Source organism: Antechinus flavipes, chromosome 2 (assembly GCF_016432865.1).
Source record: "Antechinus flavipes isolate AdamAnt ecotype Samford, QLD, Australia chromosome 2, AdamAnt_v2, whole genome shotgun sequence".
NCBI classification, from domain to species: Eukaryota; Metazoa; Chordata; class Mammalia; order Dasyuromorphia; family Dasyuridae; genus Antechinus; species Antechinus flavipes.
Genome location: NC_067399.1, coordinates 490649992 through 490661811, shown reverse-complemented (window position 1 = coordinate 490661811; position 11820 = coordinate 490649992). Strand labels below are relative to the sequence as shown.

The following is an 11820-nucleotide window of genomic DNA, read 5'->3' as shown; positions in this document are numbered from 1 at the left end:
CTTTTAGATTTTGACCTTATCTGTTACCCTCTTCTCCTGGATAGTTCTTCATTTTGGGGTTTTCATGGCTCTATATGCTCTTAATTCTCCTACATGTATGGTGACTCTTTCTCAGTCTCTTTTTTATATCATATCACTCTCCCAACTGTAGCTTTTTTTCCAGGGTCCTCTTCTTATTTTCTCTACATGTTTTCATTTTGTAATCTTTTCCCATTGGTTCTCATTGATTCCATTATCATCTCTATATTTATGATTCCCAGAGTTCTTTATTTAGCCCCAGTCTCTCTTCTCAGCTACAGTCTTGCATTGCCAACTATTAGATAACATTAAATTGGATGTTTCATAGTTATCTCAATATAAACATAACCAGAACTGATCATCTTTCTCTCAAAACCCAATCTTTTTCTGAAATTCCCATTATTATAGAAAGTATCACTATCTTTCCTTGAAGTTTCATAACACATTTTACTTCACTCTCACCTACATATCAAATCAGTTGCCAAAACTTGTCATCTCTACCTTCACAATATCTCTTGAATTTGTTCAATTCAATACCTTCACACTCATCTTCATGAGTTCATATACAGCCTCAGACATTTATTAGTTTTTTGACCCAGGATAAATCATTTAATCCTGTTTGCCTTAGTAAATGAGCTGGAAAAGGAAATGGCAAACTACTCTATTGTCATTACCAAGAAAATCCCAAATATAGTCACAAAGAATTGGAAAATACTGAAACTGTTGAACAACAACAACATAAACATTTATGTAGCAATTTAAAGTATAAAAAGTGCTTTTAGAAATATCTCATTTGATCTTCACAACAACCCTGGGAACTATCTCCATTTTACAGATGAAGAAACGGAGGCAGATAGTTTTAAATAATTTGACTTGCCCAGGTCACACAGCCAATAACTAAGGTTTGAAATCAGATCCAGGTAACTCCAAGACTCTATCCATTGCACCATCTTGATAGCTCTAAAAATAATTAAGACAAAAAAATTGTTAAGTTCTTATGTTTGGGGATATCAAGGATGCATGTACTATGAAGTACAAAGAAGGAAGAGATTAGCAAAAGTCAGAATAGTCTTGAAGGTTTTCTAGAGGAGATGTAAAGGATTGTGACACTTAAATAAGTAGATGAGAGGACCTGAATGAATCAAGACAAAGGTATAGAAATGAATAAGGAAATAGAGTAAGAAGAGTAAACTGACTAGGATGGAGATGCAAGGAGGGAAAGAGGAGGAAGGTAGAAAGCAATAACAATAATCCCCAATATTTACATAATTTTTTAGAGTTTGTAGAGCTTTTACATTCTCCCAATTGACTTTTACAACAGCCTTCTGAGTCAGAAATGCATCAATATCCTTTTGACATATGAGATAACTGAAACCCAGAGAGTTAAAAATCACTTTTCCATAGCCACCCAGGTATTGTTTATTTCTCTCTATATAGTTTCAGTATATATACTTTTTCCACTCTTCCAACAACAAAACCAGACACACTGAAGAACTGCAATTTGATGGGTGGAAGGAAGGATGGTGGAGCAGAGCATAGAATTTGTCCCCAGAGGACTGAGGTTTGAATTCTGGTGCTGCTCCTTATTATGTATTTGGTCAAACTATGTCTTCCCTTTGGAACTCAATTTCCTTATTTGTAAAATGAGGAGCTTAGAATAGAATGAGCCCCTTCTGACTCAGAATTCTATGATCCTGAAATAACCCTTGAGCCCAAAAGATTTCTCCCTTGCCCACTAGCCTAAAAGTATTCCAGTTAGTTACTCTCAGAAAAGAAATAGAAACAAAACACATCCAAATGCCATGCCAGTTGGCCAGACTGAGGTTCTCCACCTCCCCTGATGGTCCATCCCCCATTCCTGCATAGGATGAAAGAAGATAAGAGCTCACCCACCAGAGAAGAGCTATGAATTAGTGAGTGCCAGTGCCTCAGGTACCCACAATGGCAAAAAGAGATCCGAGACAACACGGATATTTATTTATCTCATGTTTTTCCTTCAGATCTTGCAATGTGACAACAGTACATGTCAATGTCAGCCCAGGTCCTGCCGCCAACACCTTGAAAACTACGCGGAGGTTTAGAAAATAAACAGCCGTCGTCGCTGTGATTCCAGCGATAAAATACCAATGTAAGGAGAGCCTCCTGGGATCCATAATCTGGAATTGTCAGGGGATAAGAATTGTCTGTCTTTTTGATAAAAGATGTCAGCTACCCTTCTGGGTTTTAAACAGAAAGAAGCACTTGTGATTATTAGACGGATCAGTGCGAGGAATGACTGTCTGCCTCTCCCATCCATGTCCTCAAAATTTCCTTATCAAAAGCAAATTCAGCCATATCAGAGTTACAAAATGTGCACCATCTAAAACTCCAGGGCTCCTTGTTTTCTCTCTGGGTACACTCTCTAGCTGAAAACAGAAATTTCCTGATTATCATTCAGCTCAAAAAACCTTCAAAGACTCTTTTAGAATCAGCACTCTTCATTTTGTGCTATTGATGGTGTTTGTTGGAAGGTGTTTGTGGTGGTTGTTGTTATTGGTGGGGTGTGTGTGTGTGTGTGTGTGTGTGTGTGTGTGTATGCACTGCGCACCCACAAACAGGAGTGTAATTTTAAGTGGATAAATTAGCTTCATGAAAGATTGTTTCTGAATTTTCAGCTCGTGGATGCTAATTTAATTAGGTTTGCTTTAAAACAAACATATCAGAAACCCTGCACCCCAACTTCTACCTAGTTACCTCCTTATCTCACACACACACACACACACACACACACACCACACACACACACACACACACACACACACACACACACACACACACACTTCAACTAGGGAGGAATGGCCTAATGAAAGCACTTAAAACTGTCATATGCCCTGACAACATTTGTCCTATGTTTCAAGGTCCAGCTCTTGTGTCACCTCCTCCATGAAGCCTCTCCTTGACCACCCCAGCTGGAAAAGTTCTCTGCCTCCCTACTGACCCCTCTTTCTGGAGTCATTGTGGTTTAGATCTAAGAAGTCTGAAATTATATTCAACAGATTCCTGGTTTACGTGACCTTACAATGCTAGGAATCTTGCCTCTGATGCTGATTAGCTGTGTGATCCTAGGCAAATCATCTAAGCTCTTTGAAATTCATTTTCCATATGTATAAAATGGGGATAATGATACCTGGAATCCCTTCATCCCAGAGCTGCAGTGAGGCTCAAATGGAATGATACTGTGCCCCAAAAATCTTAGTGCAGTTTTAAGCTTTACTGTTAATATCAAGCACTTTATAAACTTTAAAGCACTACACAAATGTCGGTAATTTATTATTATTATCACTATTATTATTGTTAGACTGGGGATATAATAGATATAGGAATTCCCATGATGAGGCTACTTCCGTACTCATGCGTATGCACTGAAATTTACAGTTTTAGAGAGATGCTTGGGACATTGGGAGGTGAAATAACTTGCTTATGATCACACAGGCAGGATCTGTCAGGTGCAGAACTTAAACCCAGGGTCTTCCTGAGTCACAGGGAAGCTCTTTATTTTTATGCTATGCTGATTCCTAATTAGCAATTATTATTATTACTATTATTGTTATTATTAGGAATGTTCTCCCTTCTCACTATTGGATTGAGTACCTTTAGAGAAAGGACTGTAGTTTGTGTGAATGAGTGAGTGTGTGTGTGTGTGTGTGTGTGTGTGTGTGTGTGTGTGTGTGTGTGTGTTGGGGGGAGAGGGGGGCTGTTTTGCCTTTCTTTAAGACTCCACCACTTAGCACTGTGCCTGAGACATACTATCACAGTGCCAGTTCTGACTTTCTTCCATCTCTTAGAATCCCAGAGATCAAATTTAAATTATGATCTCACCTGTGTGGCCATAGGCAAGTAACTTAACTTCTCTGTGTGAAATGAGGATGATACCAGTCCCTCTGAGGCCTTCTTCAAGATGTATGTATAAAATATTTTGTAGGCCTGAGTGTCAGCTATCATTGTTTGTTATTTCCTACAACTCCCAAAACAGTTCCTAGACCATAAATAATAAACATCTGTTGATTTAAATTTGCAAAAACTGAACTCCTAGAAAACAGGAAACAGGAAAGATTTTACATCAAGTTTCTCTGATAAAAGTCTTACTTCTCAAATATATAAGAAACTGAGGAAATTTATAAAAATACAACTCATTCTCCAATTGATAAATGGTCAAAGGATATGAATGGGCAGTTTTTAGAAGAAGAACTCAAAATTATAGTTACATGAAAAAATACTTGAAATCATTATTGATTGGAGGAATACAAGTTAAACCAATTTTGAGGTAACACCTCACACCCTAATATGACAGAAAAAGAAAATGATAAATGTTGAAGAAGATGTGGAAAATTGGTGAAGTTGTGAACTAATCCAACCCTTCTGGAGAATAACTTGGAATTGTGCCCAAAGAACTATAAAACCATGCATATACTCTGATCCAGGAATACCATTACTTGTTCTATATCTCAAAGAAATCATTAAAAGGAGGAAAGGGGAAAGATATCCATACATACAAAAAACTATTTATGGCAGCTCTCTTTGCTATTTATGCAGCATGTCTTTGTCATGGCAAAGAGTTGGAAGTTGAGGGGATGTCCATCAATTTGGAAATGGTTAAAGAAGTGGTGGTATAAAATTTAATGGAATACTATTGTGTATAAGAACTGACAAACAGGCAGATTTCAGAAAAACCTGGAAAGACTTACATGAACTGATGCTGAGTGAGCAAAACAAGGAGAACATTGTACACAGTAACAATAATACTGTGCAATGATCAGCTAATATAGCTCTTCTCAGCAATATAGTGGTCCAAAACAATTCTAAAAGATTCATGGTAGAAAATAATAGCCACATCTACAGAAAGAACTGATGAGTCTGAATGCAGATTGAAGGATACTATTTTCACGTATGTGTGTGTGTGTGTGGGGGGAGAGTTTCATGTTTTTTTTTTCTTTTTTGCTCTGTCTCTTCTTTTACAACATGACTGATATGGAAATATGTTTTATATTATTTCACATATATAATCTATATCAGATTGTTTGCAATCTTGGGGAGGGAAGAAGGAGAAAAACTTGGAACTTAAAATCTTCCAAAAGATGAATGTTGAAAATTGTCTTTATGTGTAATTGGAAAAGTACTATTAGAAGAAAGAAGGGAAGAACAAACAAACAAAAGAATGAATGAAGGAATGAAGGAATGAAGGAACGAAGGAAGATATTTATACTAAGGCACTGTTGATAGAACTGTGAACTGGTCCAATTATTCTACAGAATTTGGAACTATGTCCAAACTATATGTCCTTTGACACAGCAATACTACTCCTAGATATGTATCCTAAAGGGATCAAAAAAATTAAAATTGCTCATATGTACAAAAATATTTTATAGCAACTCTTATGGAAAATAATTGGAAATTGAAGGGATATCCATCAGTTAGGAAATGACTGAGCAAGTTGTGATATGAAATTGTGATGGAATATTATGCTATAAAAAATGATGAGTAGGATACTTTCAGAAAAATCTGGAAAGACTTATATGAGCAGATGCAAAATGAAATAAACAGAACCAGAAGAACATTGTGCTCAGAAATAGCAATATTGTACCAATGGATTCATAATGAAAAATATTATCTACCTCCAGAATGAGAACTGATGAACTATGATTAAAGCACATTTTTTAAACTTTATTTTTCTTGCTCTTTTTTTTCAACATGACTAATGTGGAAATGTTTTGCATGACTTCATATATATAATGGGAATCTTATTTCTTGCCTTCTCAATGAGTAGGGAAGAAATAGACAGATGGAGTGAGAGAATTTGTAACTGAAAAAATATATAAAAGAAAATTAAACTATAGTCATTGTTAGATATATAACTCAACCAGTGATTTGTCATAGACTAATGATATCTGTTTAATAGTATTAATAGTGTATATAGCATTTTAAGGTTTGCCTTATAAAAATGTTTTATGTAAGCTATCTTATTTGATCTTCTATGTTTTTTTTTGGCTTGTTACTAAAACCTCATTGTATATTAGCCTTTCCAGTGTTTATGTCTTGTGTACCTAATTGGATTGTAAGAACTTCTCAAACAGTGAATGTGTTCTTGATGCTCTCTTATATTGCCTGGAGCACCTTGAACATATTGGCTGCTCAGTGAACTTTAGTTAATTTGATTGGAAGATGTTTTCCTAAAGTAATTTTATGTTTTCCTTTTCATAAAGCTCTATGAGGTAATGCATGCAGAGCAGTTGGTAATCATCAAATACCATGTAAATGTCCACCATCGTAGGAATAAGAGTCAGACTTATGATTTAATCAGTATAAAGGACACCTAGAGCAGCTCAATAGTTTTTTCCCCAACTATAATATTCTTAGAGGGTTACCAGGGACATTGAGAAGTTCAGGGAGTTTCCTCAAGGTCATCGAATAAGTATATGTAAGAAATGGGATTTAAACTCAGCTTTTCTTGAGTTAAAGATCAGCTTTTTTTTTTTTTCAGCACACCATGCTGCTCTCATTCATGTATCAGAAATATAATCCTTTAAACAATGGGAAAGAACAACATTTTCAAAAAAACAAATTGCAAAGTAACAGTAAGACCATCAAACCATTCCAAATTGTTAATAATGAAAGAAATGTAAATAAAAATAACTTTTACCTAACAACCATCAAAAGCAAAAAAAAATAATCTGCAAGCATCTATTATGTGCCAAGCATAGTACTAAGTTTTAGGGACACAAATTCAAAAGCACAATAGTCCCTACTCTAAAAGAGTTTACAATTTACTGTGAAATAGAAAAATGGGTAATGAACATGTTCACACTAATTTTAAAAATTAGTATGTATAAGGGAAACGGGTCTCAGGGAGGTTGAACCACCAAAAAATAAGGGAAGGACTTTGAAAGGAGGTGCACATGAGCCAAAGGCTCCAAAAGCTACGTAGAAATGAGGAAAGAAAGCATTGTAAGCATGGGAATACTATGTGTAAAAGCAAAGATGGGAGATGGAACATTATATGTGAGGAACAATTAGGTCTGTTTGGCTGAAATTATGGTCTTTGATGGGAAATAATGTGTAATTAGCCTGAAAAGTCAGATTGATATCAGTACTTTACATGCATATAACATTTTACAATTTTCAAAACACATTCAAATTAACTCTTTAATCACACTAGACCCAATTGCCCTGAATTAATGCTTCCATTTATTTTTCACTAAAACCTACACTTTTGCTTCATATGAACTAGTGTATCTTTATCCTTACAAGCTCATTTTCCAAAAAAATCTAAAGTGTTTTTATATGTAATATTTGATTTTCCCTATATGCTAAAAAGGGGGGGGGGGACAAGTGCCTGGCACATTGAAGACACTTTGTAAATGATTGTTGATAGATTAATTGGTTTCTTTGTTGCAGAGAGGAAGAAGACTCTCTAGGTAACTCCTCTGGGATTCTCTATGGGACCGAGGCAATTAGTTCAACCTACACTCACCAAAGCCCCTTCAATTTTGAGCATACCTATCCATTATCCTTCTTAAATAGAATTTATAAGACATGATTATAAAGCTAAGAAATTAAATCATATAAATATTTTCATTTTATTTTTTATAAATATAAAAAAGAACATAAAAAGAATACAAAAGAGAATTCTATATTAATCCACAAATATCCATTTCACACTGCTTGCTCTTTTTTAAAAGTATGTGTGATAAAGCCTACATGTAGCTTTCAAAACTGTCCTGTTTGTGCTTCTTTATAAACTTCCTTCTGTTCTCTTCTATGCATTTTTAAAATTACAATGGTTCTCTTTTGGGGGGCCTCATCTAATACCACACTCACTCTACCTAATCCCAGAGAGAGAAAAAGAAACCCATGTAACAAATAAGCATATTCAAACAGCGCAAATTCAGCCAATAAATATATCCAAAAATGTGTCTCTGCATCTTATATCCCCATGACTTTTTAAGAATTAGCAAGTTTTTTTTTGTTTATGACTCTTCTCTCCCTCTTATTATCTTCCCTTTTACAACCCTTCTAACCACTTCCCAACACCATTTCCATTTCTCCTCGTTTACTTATTGAGTTGGGTGTATTTCTAAATATTTCTAAACAGCAAAATCTGTTTCTGTCTCTCTCTGTCTCTCTGTGTCTCTGTCTTTCTCTTTCCTCCCTCTCTCCCTTTCTCCTTCCCCCTTCCTTTTCTTCTCTCTCTCTCTCTCTCTCTCTCTCTCTCTCTCTCTCTCTCTCTCTCTCTCTCTCTCTCTCTCTCTCTCTCTCTCTCTCTGTTTAAACTATTTCAAAGAAGTCTTAACCTGTCTTGGGAACAGAGAATCAAGTTGCAGGATCAGTCTCTGGCCCAGTCTATGCAGCTGACATATCATTGTCTCATTGTCTGCCCTCCACAAATATCATGTAAATCAGTGGATTAATACTACAAAATAATCTATAGACCCAGTTGTGTTGTAGTATTTGTATTTTCTTCTCATACACCCAATTATGAAAAATAGCAAATAAATGTACTTGCTATACCACAAAAATGGTTATCTTTCTACACCACCATATTTCTCTTTATACAATCCATTTCTCCTCTTAAAAACTTCAGAACAGAACCAATCTACTCCTGGGATCTTTCTTTGTTTAATCTACCTCCCTCAATATTCATTGAATACATCAAGATTCTAAAAAGTTACTTGTGTCTTTTTTCTCATTAAAATGTTAGCATCATATCATTATATAGCTCTTTCAAATTGCTCAAATAAATTTACCATTTTAAGTTTCTCTACACTTTTATATTTCAAAGTTCCTACTCTGCTCTGGTCTTTGCATCAGAAATGCTTGAAAGTTCTTTATTCTATTAAAGATCCATTTTTTCTTCATGGGATTATACTTAGCTTTGCAGGGTATAAGTGGCTCTGTGGTTGTAAGCCTAGATTTTTAGCCTTTTGAAATTTTATATTACAAGATATCTTCTGGTTTTTAGTGGAAGCTTCCAGCTCTGGAGTGAACTTGGCTGTACTTAATACTTGAATTCTTTCTGGATGCATTTTTTTCCTGGGGGTTCTGGGTTTTGGCTATGGTGTTCTTGGGACTTTTCTTTTGGGTCTTTTTTTCAGGAAGTGATTAATAAATCTTCTGTCTTTATTTTGCCTAATACATTTGGAGGTTTTCATTTATGATTTCTTGAAATGTAGGTGTTTTAATCATAGTTTTCAGGGAGTCCAATTACTCTTAAACTATCTCTCCTTAAACTGTTTTTCACTTCAGTTGTTTTTTATATCAAGTAATTTTCTTCTATTTTTCAACATTTTTATTCTATTTTAATATTTCTTTCTGATTTATAGATTCCACTTGGTCTGTTGTAGTTTTAAGGGATTTCATTTTTGTGTGGAAACTAGGCAGCTTGTCTCTATCCAGGCAGCTGTCTTGATAGGAAGAACATATTCAGTATGTTCTGCACTTTGACTTTTGGAAGACCTTGTATATTTAGATAAGTGTTATTTTTTTCCAAATAAAATGTCTCTCATAAAAAAGGGAAAAGAACCTATTTGTGCAAAAATGTTTGTTGCAATCTTATTTGTAATGTCAAGAAATTGTAAACTGAGCAGATGCACAGTAATTGAGGAATGACTGAATAAGTTTTGGTGTATGAATATAATGAAATATTATTATTACATAAGAAATGATGAGCAGGCTGACTTCAGAAAAGTCTGAAAAGACTTACATGAACTAATGCTAAGTGAAGGAAGTAGAACCAAGAGAACATTGCACACAGCAACAACAAGATTATGTGATGATCAACTATAATGGATTCAGCTCTCTTCTACAATGAGGTGATTCAAGGCAATTCCAATAGACTTATAATGGAAGTCCAGAATGAGAACTATAGAAAATCAATGTAGATCAAAGCATAATATTTTTCAGCTTTTGTTGTTGTGTTTTTGCCTGTGTTTTTCTTTCTTTCTTGGGAGTCTTTTTTCCTTTTTGATCTGATTTTTCTTGTGCAGCATGACAAATACGGAACTATGTTTAGAAAAATTGCCTGTGTTTAACTTATTTTGGATTGCTTACTGTCTAAGGGAGGGGAAAGGGGAAGGGAGAAAAATTTGGAACACAAGCTTTTGCAAAGATCAATGTTAAAAATTATCTTTGTATATATTTTGAAAAATAAAAAGCTATTTTAAAAAAGAAATAAATATCTCACAAAGCTATACATGAATTCTAAAGAAATGGCTATTACTCAACATTTTGGCAATTCCACAAAAAAATGACCAAAGATGGAAATAGTCGATGTCGGAGGTTCTGAGAAAGGACAGAATCAATAATACATTGTTGGTGCTGCGGATTTGTCTAATCATTCTAGAAGATCATTTGGAAGAATAAGAGAAAAGCAATTAGACTGTTTCTAGATATCATTCCTGGATAGAATGGGGAGTGGAGAAGGACAGACCCAGAAACTTTTTGGAATAAAGACACAAGATAACAACAAAGCAAAACAGTTTATATACATTTAGCTTTGCTGTGGCTACCTGTTTTTACATCTCATTCATGTCTGGATCTATTTCTCCCAACTCCCATCCTTATTCTATAAACAGTTTATTTAGTTTCCCTCATTCTTCCAAATGGACCTACCCAGGATGCTGGAATCCACCTCAGAAAATGGTCTGGCTCCCCACCAGGTGCTATAGCATGACCTCCAAGCAGTCTGTTCATTATAATGCTGTCTTCATGGCTGCCAGGAGGACAGCTGGCAACATGAGCTTTCTGGCTAGACTGGGAACTCCACTGGGGCCCAGAGAGCCAGAGTGGTCTAACTCTTCCTCTGATGGCATGCATCATCAGAAAAGCACACAACTCAAGCCTTCCACTGTCCAACAGATAAAACAGCTGGTCATAGAGATTTATTGATAATATCAGTTGCCCTTTGACGAGAAAATTTCTAAGCCAAGAGTTCTTAACCTGGACTCCACAGACCACCCAAGAGGTACATGGATAAATATCTGGATTCTGTGAACTTAGATGGGAAATAATATTCCATTTTTATTTTTTACTAACCTTTGTTTTCTTTTATAATCTTATGTATTTTTTTTATACATTTAAAAACATCCTGAGAAGAGGTCTATAGTTTTCACCAGACTTAGCACTATGCTTGGTACATAACAAATGCTTAATAAATGCTTATTTATTGACTAGTCTACCAAAAGGGGCCATGACACAAAAAAGAGAAGAATTCTTGCTTAAAGCAATGGAACAAAAGAGCTCTGGTTCTTCTCTACATTTCCTTGTGGTTATAATATCATAGCCACCATACAGAAGAGCATAAGGGAAAATTGGGCCTATTGTGTCCAATGGACAGAAATGAGGCTGGGACAGTTGATGCTGATGAAAATAGGACTTTTATCCTTCTGTAAATTCTAAGATATTAGAAACCTTGCTACTGAGAGGCAATATAATCTTGTAGAAAGCATACTGGACATTGCCACTGATTGAATTGTGAATTTGTATTTATTAATTTTTGGCTTGGTTTGACTGTATATATGTGCTTGGGACAGCTGCAGAGGAACAAAAGTAAGGGAGGATTGGATGGAGAGAATAGTGATAATAATGTTTAACAAGAAAAAGAAAAGAAAAAATAAATGAATGCCAATAGTACATTTTAAAAATATCCAAAAACTGGTAGAAAGTAGATTGAAAGGGGCCACAGAAAAAGTATGACAGTTTTGTTGCTATCATGATGTTGTTAAATCTAAATATATATTTTAAATTGTATTTAACAGATATGGAAGAAGA

The 11820-nt window shown here is 35.1% G+C and overlaps 1 long non-coding RNA gene across 2 annotated transcripts in view; it reads right to left on the bottom strand.

Annotated features, from left to right (window-relative positions):
- Window positions 1-878: 878 nt before the first annotated feature.
- LOC127550715 (uncharacterized) overlaps window positions 879-11820 on the bottom strand; it is a 156065-nt gene continuing 145123 nt past the window's right edge. For both annotated transcript variants that reach the window (XR_007950925.1, XR_007950924.1), the window contains exon 4: window positions 879-978. This is a non-coding gene — a long non-coding RNA (uncharacterized LOC127550715). The remainder of the gene's footprint in view (window positions 979-11820) is intronic.